General features: G+C 43.2%; 1 protein-coding gene across 4 annotated transcripts in view; it reads left to right on the top strand.

Moving 5' to 3' along the window:
* Positions 1-343: 343 nt before the first annotated feature.
* LOC118371280 (ETS domain-containing transcription factor ERF-like) overlaps positions 344-14,345 on the top strand; it is a 56,403-nt gene continuing 42,401 nt past the window's right edge. Inside the window, exons 1-2 of one of the 4 annotated variants that reach the window (XM_052489995.1) lie at positions 345-1,694; positions 5,485-5,633. The gene's annotated coding sequence lies outside the window, so the exon portion shown is untranslated. Of the gene's footprint in view, positions 1,695-5,484; positions 5,634-14,345 lie in introns of all 4 variants that reach the window. The other 3 variants (XM_052489997.1, XM_052489996.1, XM_052489998.1) reach the window with 3 other exon arrangements.

Genomic DNA, 14,345 nt, shown 5'->3' with positions numbered 1-14,345 from the left:
TATTTTGACAGTTACCCATATCTCTCTCTATCCTCACTATCTGTATGGTGTTCTCTCTCTCACCTACCGTACTCCCATCTCTCTACCTCATCCCTGTCTCTACGCCAGTGGAGGCTGCTGGGGTTGAGGACGGCTCATAATAATGAATGGCATCAAACACATGGAAACCATGTGTTTGATGTATTTGATACTTATTCTGCACCAGCCATTACCACGAGCCCGTCCTCCCCAATGAAGGTGTCACCAACCTCCTGTGATACACACACTCTATATCTTGCTACCCATGCATACACCCCATCACCACATCCCTCTCTCCATCTTCTCCTCTGTCTCGGTGACTCCCTTGTCAGATACTGCACCTCTCTGCACTCGAGTGAGTTCCATAGGTTTACCTAATTGATTATTAAGTAGCTGATTGGGGATCAATTAAGTAATTAAAGTTGGTTAGGGCAGGGTCGATTGCTGGCATGGGACTGAGGACGTGCATTAAAGTGTGTGTGTGTGTGGTATAACATAGCTCTACAGCCTTGCTTTTGCAGCCCTACATGTCTTTTTACTCATGTTAGTAATTGTGGTGTATAAAGTGATATTTGGGGAATTATGTCCCATAGAGACATTTAACTACGCCCTTAATTGAATGTTGGATGTGTGGTAAGAGGAAATAAATGGTAATTGACTGTGAAAGTGAATGATACTGTATCTTAACCTTTTCTTTTACCTATTATGTTGAATTCCCTCTAGAAATATGGCAGTGGCTGTGGCTTATGCTTTTTTAACCTAGGCATCATCTGGCATTACATCTGTACAGGAGTAGTGAGGATTCAGTCTGAAAGAATAGTGAGGATTCAGTCTGAAAGAACAGTGAGGATTCAGTCTGAAAGAATAGTGAGGGGAGCGAATATGTGAAGGAATAGAATAACGACCGAGAACGATGATTGGTGGTGTCACTTTGAGTGCACAATAGTACATTTGGGGGGTTTATTCTACGTCTTCCCACTGGGCACACACCGGTTGAATCAACGTTGTTTCCACGTAATTTCAAAGAAATTGCGTTGAACCACCGTGGAATAGACGTTGAATTTACGACATTGGGTTAAGCCTATCCGGAAATATGTTAGCGATTCAAAATAGCCCAATACTTTGTTAATTGACGCATAATTGCACGGTTGAGTAGAAAAAATGGACAAAGATTTTGGTAAAACAGAGGAAGGGTGAGAAAGTATGTGGCTAACCAGTGAGGAGGTAAGATAGAGGGGCTCCTCTTGTGGCGGCGCTACTGAAAAGAAGAGCGTGAAAGGAAAAACACACACATACACACAGTCAAACTCGTGCACACACACAAAGACACACACACAAACCTCATATACGAAACACAGGAGCGGAAACGGGTCGAATCCTACTTCAAATTCTCTTTCCTCTCGGCTTGTCGACCGGGGAAAACAAACCGACCCGAGGCACAGCGAATGGGGATTTACTAATTAACTACTTACACACAGAGAGATGCACACCTCCTCCGCTCCCTCCCTCCCTCTGTCAGTTCCCTCGGTCGAGGTTGTTAGTGTAGTGCTGCTTCCAAGGTCCCCGGCTCGGTGCGCTACTGGAACAAACGCCTGGAGAGTGATCTCAGACCTAGGTAGACTGCTCACGCTTTGGCTGTTGAAAGAATACTGAACTACTGGACAAAGACACTTGAGGTATGTCATCGTCTTTATAACGCCATATCTTTGGCCGTCAAATGCTTTAGTTTTAGAAACAGTATATGATTGTTTGTTAGATTTTGGATATGTCTTATCTTTTATGAGTTTACTTTTTGTTGTGTTGTCAAGTGACTGAAACCAATATTATTGGGATTTTATTAGTAGTATTATTATTGTTATTAGGCTGAGCTTTTAAATGCTACTTCAGATTCGATTCGATTAACTATGCTATATCACTGTTTATTTTAGTTTTGATAATTCCTAGTTGACTTCCAGTCTGCATACAGTAGCCTACCTGAAATAGTGAACAAATCGTAAATAGGCTAGTTTTTGGGGGATCACATTTGAGTCTCCCGTCTTGCCCAGCCCAGCATGCATGTCAGACCACTGCTGCTCTCCCGTCATGCGGAAGGGGAAGTTGTCTCCCGCGCAGAGCTGTCTGTGCTGGCCCGGATTAGCCGTTAAGTGTCTCTATTTGTTAACGCTTTACGTCTAACCCTCACCTCCACACCACAGTATCAATCAGTCAATTAAACAGGCACTCACACGGCTAGCAAGGGCGTCTAATGTCGGCTATGCGCCGCCTGGGCTGTGTGTGTATCTCTCTATCTGTCTGTATGAGTGACCCAGCCTAATTTACCTTTACAAAGTGTATGTAATGTTTGGCCGCGGATGCATTTGTCTTTGTGTCATCTTTTTCACGCTCTGGTGAGCCAGGATGCAAATACATGTAACATGCAAGGGAAACTGTGATTTTGGAAGAACCATTAATCATTGCGCGAGTAGACGTTTGTGACCTAAAGTTTGTGTTTCAGGCTTTAGTTAATACCCCCACATGTTTACAATGCTGTTATTTATTGTGATAGGGACACCATACAGTTGAAAATAAAATAGGCAAATTTGAATGTTCACATGATTTAAAAAAAATGTAAATAAACATGTTTATTAGAATATAATCGACTATAATATTATTTTATTTTACGAGTATCACAGGAAGTTCACAAACACAAACATTTTCAATAAGTGGTATTGTGACTTTATTTGCTTTTCTAATTCAGTTGTTTGTGAGTGTATGTGTGTGCGCGCTTTCATGTTAGCCTAGATGGGAGTTGGAGATGCTGATCACGGGTGACCTGGCTGCAATATAGACGCAGAGAAAACCCTCAAATCTTCTGGAATAATCTAGCCTCTGCTTGACTTGACTTGCCCCCCCCAAAAAAAAAAAAAAAAAAAAGTTGTTTACCCTAGTGAAACGTTGATGCATATTTATGGGCGCCGTGGGTTACCTTATCAATTATTTGTGCCAGTACATTTCTAGATAAACAGTGTTTATAAATCAATAGATGCATGTAACTATTCCAGATTAAGAGATAGATCAATAGGTCCACCTAACCCGACCGAATGTTTATTTTTTTCTCTGTTCAATTATTCAGTATATCATCTAACTTTGCACAACTTTGCCACTGCTTACAAGCATCTACTGTTGAGTTGCTGAGCATCTGAGTTGCTGAGTTCAAGGCTTAAATTAAAGTTGTCTTAATTTGAATAGACTATAGGGTTGCTCTTCTAATCGTCTGCATTGCTATTACTATGATATAGAATAATCATAATAATAATGATAAGAGCTGAATAATAATAATAATAATAAAATAATCTATTTAATTTAATTCAGCATCAATTACGAAAAATAGTGTACAGAAAGAGTTATAACAGTGCAGATTTTTATCCAATGAAAAAAGGAAGTCAGAAAGCTGTGTTAAGGATATATTTTTGAACGACTAAATGCCCCGAAATTGTGAAACCAAAAAATAACAAAAAATTCCCCTGCACTTTCACTTACTGTATTCCACTTTTTTAAATATTCAATGTATATTGTTCACTTACAAAGTTACATTATTTCTGTACATTTTTGTTTTGTCTTTTGTAGTTTTGTCTTGGTTTAGTTTTTGCAGTGCTTAGGTGGAAGTCTCAAACCTAATTTTCTCCAATATCTCCAAACTGACCATTAATTTAATTATTTCCGCGGTTTGTGCCGCATCTTCCCGGCTGCCTCTATCTTTCACTTATCAGTATTTGGTAGAAATACTTCCGACATTAAATTGCATTTGGGGAAATCTCTCTCCACATCACTCACCCTGCCCTCCCTCCCTCCCCCTCGTCTTGAGTTTGGGCTTGAAGTTCTACACCTGTCCAATTAGGCAACATTTGTTGTAAGTTATCGGTGATTTTAGTTTAGGTTGTTTCTAACTTAATTCGAATCGATTAAATAAATTAATAATAAATAACAATTGCTCAAATTTTGTAGGCCTATTTGTGTGCCGTTTTGGCAAACACGTATATGCTATTATAATTATTAGTGGTGGTAGTAGAAGTAGGCTAGTATTATTTGTATTATCATTAGTATTAGTATTATTACATTTTAATATATTGCAATAATGACAGATGTAATTGTTACAACGTTAAAACGGTATTTTACAAAATAATACATTATAATCCCATAATTGTCTGGTACAAAACTAAAATGTAAAGGCATACAACAATATAATATGTCGACAATGAACTCCAAAATGAACTATTACATTTTAAATATATTATATTCTTCAATTATCAATTTAAAGTATATCGCCTACAAAATGCCTGCACATGCAGTTGTCCAGAAAGTCTGTCATATCGAGCTGCCGTCTCGCCTGGCTATAACGTGACCTGTTGAGGTCAATATCGTCATGTTTATCAATCCACTGAGGGAAAATGCATAATCTGACATTTCTCCACTTCTAAAGGCTGAATTTTCCTCTGATATTTCTGGATAATCTCTTGATAATGTTTCCATACATAACATCTTACATATAGGAGCCATTTCACATATATGAACCTTTGGATACACAAAGGGGAAGGATAATATATTTAAATTCAGGAAATGCATTTGTAGAATTATAGCAAGTTTTGAAGGTCAAAATTTGCCCATGCATGGCACCGCTATTCACCTTCTCATTTAGTTCAGGCTCGATACCAGTGTTTTGAAAGCCTCGTAGTTGAATGTTGCTTCTCAGCCACAATCTACGTTCTAATGCTAATAGCGCCATCAAATATTCGGGGTAAAACGCCTAGGCCGACTTGGAAATGAGCGCCGTGTGGTTTAATTTCTGAAAACGTTATTATCCTTAATGTCTTGCATCTGGAAGCTAATTTGGTGTGATCAAAGTGCAGCTAGTTAGTGCGGTCAATACAGTGTCGAGGAAGGCAAGCGCCCTATCGATAGTGTATGAGACGCTAGGAGGCTCACTTCAGTGATGATGCGCGGCATTCAATTCTAGGGAATACTAGTTGCCTGAGCCAGTAGGCTACCCCTGTCTCATCTCACCAGTCCACCCGTCTCCTCTCCTCTCGCCATGACAGTCAAGAGTAAATAAGGTGATTGATCGGATGGGTGGAGTGGTTCCACCTGTCATTGTGCTCTTCTGTGATGTAGAGGCTGAAGTGGCCCTCCCGGACACAACTCAAGTCCCAGGGACGGTTCTGTTCAACTGGAAGAATGCACGAATCTCTTCCACTTTGTCGTGTGTTTCATTATTTCTTCCCCAAGAGTGTATTCTCTTTTGGGGAAGCACTAGGCCATGACCAGGCAAATTCATAGCCAACATGACGTGGGGTTGTGTTGGACGTGGTTATAGGGCCAACAATAGGCTACATATGGAATTAGCCTTATCTCGTTTATTAACTAAAATACATGTATTATTTAAATGGGTTAAATCACAAATAAATTGAACGAAACTATTATTTTTTTTAGTGTACCATCCCTTATAGTGCGACGCGGGACTTCCCTCGTCTCTCCGTCCAGAACCAGCGCAGCCCAGAGAGGTCCAGTTCAGTGCGGTGTTTGGAATTCAGGCTTCGGCCTCAGGTGCATCTCTGAGGCGGGGCGACGCGGGAGTCCAGGTTGGTGGCAGCCCGCTCCATTGATGACAATATCCCTTCTAGCTTTTCAGTTAAGACTACTGTCTCTCACTAACTGAATGTATTTACCAATGTTTATCCGAAAGGAATCATGTTTTTGATGTTTCAACTTGTTGCTTTACTATTAAATCATATGACCAAAATAGACCTATTGACAATACTTGTTATCGTGACAATAAAACATTATAGCTATGCATTGCAAAAAGGGAAAGTAAAATTATTTTCTCATTATAATTGAACCAATGTGACTGCACCTCATACTGAATGGGTTTCACAATGCCCTTTGAGCTTTGATCAGCACTGTCTGTCTAAAGTGATAAGCTCAATAGTGAATAAAAGCAAGATATCGAAGCCATTTTGTTTCGTATGTTATAAGAGAAAAACGTAGTTCTCTTGACCTGATTGTATAATGCAATTAGGGTAGCAGAGCTCAAAATACCTATAACCTCTCTTCAATGCATACAGTTATCCCCATACATACTGCACCTATAGGACAATTGAAGGACTATTCAGTCCCTCTCCCTGTGTCTATCTCTTCCTACCCCCCCTGTCTCCTCAACCCCCTCCCTTTCCCTCATCTCTTTCTCCTCGCCCCCCTACCCCTGTCCTCTCTCCCCGGCACACCTGGTAACTACAAACTTGTACACAATAATAACAGCGAGATGTATCCATCTATCTCTCTATCTGGCCTGTCTGCAGTTAGTGGAGTGGCTGAGAGACTCGCAGGCGTGAAAGGTCAGTTAATCGATGGCGCACAATTTGACAAATCCCAGCGACTCTTATCATCCACATGGCGTTTAGGGCCAAAGGAGAGGAGAACCGCAGAGATAAATGTTTAATCCTGACTGGAGAAAGAGAGGAAGAGGAGAGAGCGAGAAGAGGAGAGAGCGAGTGAGGGAGGCAGAGACAAAGAATGAGGGGAGGAGAGGGAGAGAGAAAGCGGGAGGCAGAAAGAGAGGGAGAGGTAGGGAAGGAGGGATGTAAAGAGAGAGAGAGGGAGAGAGAGAGAGAGAGAGAGAGAGAGAGAGAGAGAGAGAGAGAGAGAGAGAGAGAGAGAGAGAGGGGGAGAAAGAGAGAGGAGAGAGAAAGAGAGAGGGAGAGAGAGACATAGGGAGAGAGAGAGAGAGAGGGAGAGAGACATAGGAAAGATATAGGGGGAGATAGAGAGGGAGAGAGAGAGAGGGAGAGAAAGAGAGAGGGGGAGAGAGAGGGAGAGAAAGAGAGAGGGGGGAGAGGGAGAGAAAGAGAGAGGGGGGGAGAAAGAGGGAGAGATATAGGGAGAGAGAGAGAGGGAGAGAGAGAGGGAGAGAAAGAGAGAGGGGGGAGAGACATAGGGAGAGAGAGAGGGGGGAGATATAGGAAGGCAGAGATATAGGGAGAGAGAGGGGGGAGATATAGGGAGAGAGAGAGGGGGGAGATATAGGGAGGGAGAGAGAGGGGGGAGATAGATAGAGGGGGAGATATAGGGAGAGATATAGGGAGAGAGAGGGGGGAGATATAGGAAGAGATATAGGGAGAGAGAGAGGGGGAGATATAGGGAGAGATAGATATAGGGAGAGAGGGAGGGGGAGATATAGGGAGAGAGAGAGAGAGGGGGAGATATAGGGAGAGATAGATATAGGGAGAGAGAGCGAGAGGGGGAGATATAGGGAGAGATAGATATAGGGAGAGAGAGAGGGGGAGATATAGGGAGAGATATAGGGAGAGAGAGGGGAGATATAGGGAGAGAGAGAGGGGGGAGATATAGGGAGAGAGATATAGGGAGAGAAGGAGAGAGAGAGAGAGAAAATAGGAAAGTAAACTGGTTACAGCCAAATGGGCATTGAAGTTGTAAGTGGAGGGACATAGCATCATGGACATAGCAACATGGACATAGCCACATGGACATAGCCACATGGACATAGCATCATGGACATAGCCACATGGACATAGCAACATGGACATAGCCACATGGACATAGCCACATGGACATAGCATCATGGACATAGCCACATGGACATAGCAACATTGACATAGCAACATGGACATAGCAACATGGACATAGCCACATGGACATAGCATCATGGACATAGCCACATGGACATAGCCACATGGACATAGCAACATGGACACAGCAACATGGACATAGCAACATGGACTTTGCAACATGGACATAGCCACATGGACATCTGTCAGCCACATGGACATAGCATCATGGACATAGCCACATGGGCATAGCATCATGGACATAGTCTGTTTTACAGTCTGTCATGGACATAGTCAACATGGACATAGTCTGTTTTATCATCTGTTTTACAGTCATCTGTCATCTGTCAGGACATTCAGCCTGTTTAACAGTCTGCCATAGCTCAGTGGTCCTTCTGTAGCTCAGTTGGTAGAGCATGGCGCTTGTAACGCCAGGGTAGTGGGTTCGATCTGCATCATGGACATGTTTTACAGTCTGTCAAGTAGTTTCAGCATCATGGACATAGCATCATGGACAACATGGCATCATGGACATAGCCACATGGACATAGCATCATGGACATAGCCACATGGACATAGCATCATGGACATAGCATCATGGACATAGCAACATGGACATAGCATCATGGACATAGCATCATGGACATAGCATCATGGACATAGCATCATGGACATAGCCACATGCATCATGGACATAGCATCATGGACATAGCATCATGGACATAGCATCATGGACATAGCCACATGGACATAGCATCACATGGACATAGCATCATGGACATAGCATCATGGACATAGCCACATGGACATGGACATAGCATCATGGACATAGCATCATGGACATAGCAACATGGACATAGCAACATGGACAATAGCCATCATGGACATAGCCACATGGACATAGCATCATGGACATAGCAACATGGACATAGCCACATGGACATAGCCACATGGACATAGCAACATGGACATAGCCACATGGACATAGCATCATGGACATAGCAACATGGACATAGCAACATGGACATAGCATCATGGACATAGCATCATGGACATAGCATCATGGACATAGCATCATGGACATAGCCACATGGACATAGCCACATGGACATAGCATCATGGACATAGCCACATGGACATAGCATCATGGACATAGCATCATTGACATAGCCACATGGACATAGCATCATGGACATAGCCACATGGACATAGCATCATGGACATAGCATCATGGACATTGCATCATGGACATAGCATCATGGACATAGCATCATGGACATAGCATCATGGACATAGCATCATGGACATAGCATCATGGACATAGCATCATGGACATAGCATCATGGACATAGCAACATGGACATAGCATCATGGACATAGCATCATGGACATAGCCACATGGACATAGCATCATGGACATAGCCACATGGACATAGCCACATGGACATAGCATCATGGACATAGCATCATGGACATAGCATCATGGACATAGCATCATGGACATAGCATCATGGACATAGCATCATGGAAATAGCATCATGGACATAGCATCATGGAAATAGCAACAGGGCCATATCTACTTCTACATTATATTCACACAGAGAAAGATAACCGATTCATGCTCTTTCTAAATGTTTCTTGGATTAATTTTGACAGGAAAAGTATACTTAGCAGTTATGGTTTTGACCTTATTTTTGGCAGCTTGTGTAAACTTAGTAGAGAGTTAATGTGTAAAGTTGAGAAAAACAAACCTTGTATGATTGGCAGATTTCTGAGGCATTCATGGGGCAGTAGGATGTTAGTCCAACAATAAGACCGAGCAACAAAGAGGAAAATGAGCTTTAGAACACAAAGCTAGTCGGAGACTTTTCTTCTTTTTTTTTCTTTTTAAAGTGGCGGTGGTTTAGAAATGGACCCACTTTCTCTGTCCTCACGCCCTTGAGAAGAATGTCTGAACTATAGCATTGCCTCAGTTGATAAACCTTCTGCTCTTTGAAAGGACTTAATGAAATTGCTCAACCCAAGTTCATTTTATTTAGGGGGTTTCTTTCGCTGAGTCATAATTATCGCTTTGACAAAAATGTCAAAAAACATTAATGCTTTAGTGGACTTTTCTAATGGCTAATCCTTGTGCGTGAAATGCATACTTCTCTTTCTATCCAGACATTGACACAGATGGACTGATGGTGGAGAGAATACAGTAAGAGAGACTGAGAGATGGCATAGAAAGACAGATGGACTGATGGTGGAGAGAATACAGTAAGAGAGACTGAGAGATGGCATAGAAAGACAGATGGACTGATGGTGGAGAGAATACAGTAAGAGAGACTGAGAGATGGCATAGAAAGACAGATGGACTGATGGTGGAGAGAATACAGTAAGAGAGACTGAGAGATGGCATAGAAAGACAGATGGACTGATGGTGGAGAGAATACAGTAAGAGAGACTGAGAGATGGCATAGAAAGACAGATGGACTGATGGTGGAGAGAATACAGTAAGAGACTGAGAGATGGCATAGAAAGACAGATGGTTGGAGAGGAAAGAACAAGAGACAGTGGATAGAAAGACAGACGGACGGACACAGAGACAGACAAAGGGCAGACCATCCACCAGACAGACTGACTTCTAGACTGTGCTACTGTGTGTGACTGAGGGAGCTGCTTGGCCGAGCATCCAGACACACGGTCATGTCCCTTCCCGCCGTCTCAATACGAGCTCAATGTAATTCGATTGAGATTAGTCGCACTGGCATGACAGCAGATCCCTAGTATTGCCAAAGCACTTAGGAGGCAATGACAGGCCCACATCGATGGGTGCTACACACACACACACACACACACACACACACACACACACACACACACACACACACACACACACACACACACACACACACACACACACACACACACACACACACACACACACACACACACACACACACACACACACACACACACTCCAACATGCCATGCAGGCAAGACAGTGAGAGAGAAGGAAAAAGAAGGAGAGAGGGAAAGAGAGCTCATAACTGGCAAAAAATTAACGACTGTCAAGAAGAAGCAGTGGGCAAGAACTGTAAAGAGTGTAAAAGAAATGGTAAGGGTGTCTGGGGAAGAAAGAAAAGAAAGAGGAGTGGAGAATGAGGTGGGTGGGGTAAGATGGGTGACTCAGACAGAGAGAGATGAGGTGGGTGGGGTAAGATGGGTGACTCAGACAGAGAGAGATGAGGTGGGTGGGGTAAGATGGGTGACTCAGACAGAGAGAGATGAGGTGGGTGGGGTAAGATGGGTGACTCAGACAGAGAGAGATGAGGTGGGTGGGGTAAGATGGGTGACTCAGACAGAGAGAGATGAGGTGGGTAAGATGGGGGACTCCGACAGAGAGAGAGATGAGGTGGGTTGGGTAAAATGGGTGACTCAGACGGAGAGATGAGGTGGGTTAGGTAAGATGGGTGACACAGACAGACAGAGAGAGTGACTCAGAGAGAGCGAGGATGAAGACGAGTATTTACAAGTGATGTACGGGAAGAGGGGAGATTTACTAGGAGAGATTGTTAAGTCAACATATCCTGGGTCAGTCATTAATCCGATTTAACAGCAATTAAGGTGAGACTGATTCCTTCCTAGAGAGGAGGGAGAATCAGAGAGAGAGAAAGGGAGGGAGGAGAATGAGAGGTGGTAGGTGGGAACCACCACACTCCACATAATACAGCTCTATTCTCAATAGTCAGCTATAATCAAAACTATGACCTTGTAAACAGGCGGTAGACATAGGCCGGGATTCAACCCGATCACGCTTTCTCCTCAATGCACGTTGTAAAGGTAATGTCCCTGCGTAAGCAGAGACCACATTCATGGTAAACTCTGCATACGTTGAATCCCGGTCTTCCATTGTCACGACTTCTGCCGAAGTCGATGCCTCTCCTTGTTTGGGCGGTGCTCGGCGGTCGACGTCGCCGGTCTTCTAGCCATCGCCGATCCATTTTTCATTTTCCATTTGTCTTGTCTTGTTTTCCCACACACCTGGTTCTCATTTCCCTCATTATGTGTTGTGTATTTAACCCTCTGTTTCCCCCATGTCTTGGTGTGCTATTGTTTATTCTGTTTCATGTTATGCACACGTTAGTCTGTTGCGCTGGGTTATGTTAACCCGTATTGTTATTTCGTGTTCACTTTGCCGTGTGCTTTTGGTTCACCTAAATAAAAGGCTCCGTTGGCTACCCAATATCTGTTCTCCTGCACCTGACTCCCTTACAGCCATATACGCATACCTGACATCCATCTAATACAGGGATGTAGACTGTAGGAGGTGGAGGGGCAATCTCTTTCTACTGGTGAGAAAGAGGAGAGGAGAGAGGAGGGTAACTCTGGTGCATATAGATGAAAAGTAGGCCCTTTTCCCCCTCTCCTTCCCCCTCTCCTTCCCCCTCTCCACCCTCAGCCCCCAGCCGTCGTGCTCTGCTCTCTGGGTTGTGTTGTTCCAGATGTGTATCGGGTGCTGGGGTGGACAGAGGGCCCCGTCGTCCCTGTAGCATTGGTGCGTCTATTGGGAGATTGTGGTCCTGATAGCTCTCCCACCTGACATATACACAACAGAACATAAATCACACACACACAGAGACACATAGATGCACACTCACGCTTTATCTCTCACTCAGCACACCTCAGATAGGAGCCAGCTCTGCAGAGAGAGTGAGGGAGAGAGAGAGAGAGAACAGGGTTGCTAAGTAGGGGAAAGGGTTGGGTTTGAGGTGATCTGTATTGCTCGGTTCCTTGTTCTCATTGTGTCTATCTACTGTAACTGGTGTTTACTCACAGTCTTAATGAGAAAGTTGTTGGCTTGAATTGGATTCGGTTGCATGATGTTTGAGATTTAAATGAAGTTGTACCATTATTTACCATCCTTAAAACAACCCGTAACACACCATTAGGGCTCCACAGAATGGCCAGCGCATTGAGATATACAGGGTTCTCATTCCCATTCTATGGGTATACATTCTATCCTATGGGCCACCCAGTCCATGTATGATTCCCCCAGTAGCGGTGCGTGGGTAAAATCACTGGAGAAGCCAATCCAGAAAAAAAGCATATTACAACCTATGTGTTGTGATAATTGTGTTGTTTGCTCTATAACCTGTGAGTTCATGTGCTTTGACACCGTGATATACAATATAGGCCCAAGGCCGAGACAATAAGAAGAAGCAGTGGCAGAATAAATTCAACCACACAATTGTCTCATCACAAAACAAGAGAGCAACATCTGTCTGGTGAGGTCCACGAAACAAATTGCATGTAACAAAGTTACATGACCTGCAGCAGGGTCAAGCAAGGTAACGTTTCCCACATTTTTGGACTACTAAACAACTATTGATTTGGAACACCGGAGAGTTACTGCAGGTCCCAAAGAAAACAGGATCCTCCACTATTCCAGCACCATTTCAACTTCAACATCATCAAATCACCTATGCTTCATCTAATAAAGTTACAACTAAAAGATACCGAAAACAATTTAGTACAATCAACATAAGCTAAATATCATGTGGCTGTCCATGGTACTGATTTCTCTCTCTCTCTGTGTGTGTGCAAGTAGAAAAAATCATGTTGACTGACCCTACTTGTAGAGAAACACCAATGCCATCCTCCTCTCTTTCATGTTGCCTAAACGGTCTATGACTGTCATACAGTACACACTATTAGTTGTTGTTGTTCTAGGCTACCTAGCTAAAATACTTGCTTACTAGCCTAACTTCCTTTCATGGGCTACGATGTGGCAGGCCAGCTACTTAACATTAGCATACAACATCTAGTTACATGTTGCCAGGGGTGCAATGTATGAATTTATGGTTGGATCAGAATCACCGTTATAATCATTAGCCAGTATGGAGAATTTAAGTAAAACCACGAGTCTAAATCCATATCTCCATCCATGGCTAATTTAGGAAAGGGTCGGTTTTAGCTAGCTAGCTAGCCACCAGAGGACAACAACACAATGAGATGCAACAATTCAACTATTTTTCTGTCAATGCGGTCTAAGGCACTGCATCTCAGTGCAAGAGGTGTCACTACAGACCCTGGCTGTATCACATCCGGCCGTGATTGGGAGTCCCATAGATTGGGAGTCCCATAGGGCGGCGCGCAATTGGCCAAACGTCGTCCAGGTTTGGCCGGGGTAGGCTGTCATTGTAAATAAGAATTTGTTCTTAACTGACTTGCCTAGCTAAATAAAGGTTAAATAAAATAATAATAATTCCCTTGCCACTTTTTGTTCTGGTGCACCAGGACCAATCACAGTTGAGCTCACTTAGTTTAGCTAAATGCTGGTTGGCTAATATTTTATATATTTTTTTATCAAGGCTTACTGGCTTCCCTTTCTTGTTACAATGTCATACTCTTTATGACCAGACAGCATCAGATAGATATGCTACACATACTGAGACAGAGGAGCGCTGTTTCCTTCGCTCAGATGCTTTCTCTGGTGAGATACATCCAGCCTCTTGCGAATTGAAGGAAATGTATGCAACACAGCGAGACGAAAGATAAATTATTATTTTGTATTTTTTTTATTTTTGGGGGAAGCCTGGCTTCCCTTGGCATCCATGAATACACGCCACTGGATACTCCAGATAGAGAGAGCGTTACATTTGGCCTGTGTTGACAGAGGGAGGTTGTATTGACTGGCTCTTGCAGGGGAGGCGTGTCCCCAGCCCTGTCTCCAAACCATTTGTG

This window comes from Oncorhynchus keta, chromosome 31 (assembly GCF_023373465.1).
Source record: "Oncorhynchus keta strain PuntledgeMale-10-30-2019 chromosome 31, Oket_V2, whole genome shotgun sequence".
Classification (NCBI taxonomy): domain Eukaryota; kingdom Metazoa; phylum Chordata; class Actinopteri; order Salmoniformes; family Salmonidae; genus Oncorhynchus; species Oncorhynchus keta.
This window is presented reverse-complemented; position numbering and strand designations above follow the sequence as displayed.